The 1,263-nt window shown below is 40.1% G+C and overlaps 1 pseudogene; it reads right to left on the minus strand.

Annotated features, from left to right (window-relative positions):
• Positions 1-493: 493 nt before the first annotated feature.
• LOC118848530 lies at positions 494-1,046 on the minus strand (annotated as a pseudogene).
• Between the last annotated feature and the right edge of the window lie 217 nt (positions 1,047-1,263).

Here is a 1,263-nt window from a genome sequence, read left to right on the forward strand (position 1 = left end):
CTGTTCCCTTTCTTGTACTCTGTGGTTTGTTCAAAACGTCCTTGATGTCCTCCCATGGCTGTGCCTTTGCACAGGCTGTACCCAGTTCCTAGAATGTACTGTTTTCTTTCTTTTTTTTTAAATATATTTTATTTATATCATTAAATATTTCCCAATTACATGTAAAACAATTTTTAAAATCATTTTGAAAAAAATTTGAGTTCCGAATTTTCTCCTTCCCTCCCCTCTCCTACCCCTTGAGAAGGCAAGCAAATATGATATCAAATATACATGTGAAGTCAGGCAAAACATATTTCCGTTTTAATGGTATGATGTACTCCTTTCTAACTTCTGACTTGTTGCCTATGAGACTCATCTCAAGCATCATCTTCTACATGAAGTCTTTTTTTCTTTTTTTATTTTTGGACAAAAAGTATTTTTATTTTGACATCTGAATAAGTGGTTGACTCCTCAGGAAACAGCAGTTAGCGTCTTTTCCAACGTATTCATCAGCTTATTGCACTGTGTCTTTCTCAGAAACATAGATGCCATCCAAAAATTTCTGATATCCTTGTTTTTGACTGTGGTGGCCTGTTGGATCTGGGCAGTTGAGTTTGAAACAAGTTCAATGTCATTTCCTTCAAAAATTAACTCGTCTTTTTGGGCTTGAGTAATAGCACAAGCAACACCTGGTCTCATGCACGCTCTTCAGATATATTTTTCACCCAAGAAATTTCTGGTTTCAACAAGTGAGCCATTCTCTTAAATAACAACATGGATGGGGAAGTGAGCATACACAGACCTCATCTTGTAGTGAAAACCCAGGGCAACGCCTTTGATCATGTTTTCTGCAGACTGTGCGCTTGGTTGCAAGTTCTTTTCGATTTCCCCACCACTTGACCTGGAGCCTTCTTTTCTTCTTTCCAAGGAGACAGCTCCACATCGATGTGGTTGAAATCCCTACAGAGGATTGCTCTGGGCCACTTCACAATAGCTGTCTGACCCTTAAGAGAGATGTCAACATTTTCTGGGATGTCGATGGTCTGGTTGCTTAGAATGGTCTTCATTCTGTAGCGAGTGGGCTAAAGAGGGAACGTTTTCCCAAAGCCTTTCTTTATACTTGGAGTTCCTAGAGCCCTCCCTCCTAAAATGACCTAGTATATAGTAGGAATATATTGTGTTTATACTTATGTGACCACCAGATGGCGCTGTCAGGCAGGCTATGTGAGGGAACCTGACAGTCAGAAGTATTGGCTCTCTCTCAAGTCCAAACCATCTGCCCAC

This window comes from Trichosurus vulpecula, chromosome 4 (genome assembly GCF_011100635.1).
Source record: "Trichosurus vulpecula isolate mTriVul1 chromosome 4, mTriVul1.pri, whole genome shotgun sequence".
Taxonomy (NCBI): Eukaryota; Metazoa; Chordata; class Mammalia; order Diprotodontia; family Phalangeridae; genus Trichosurus; species Trichosurus vulpecula.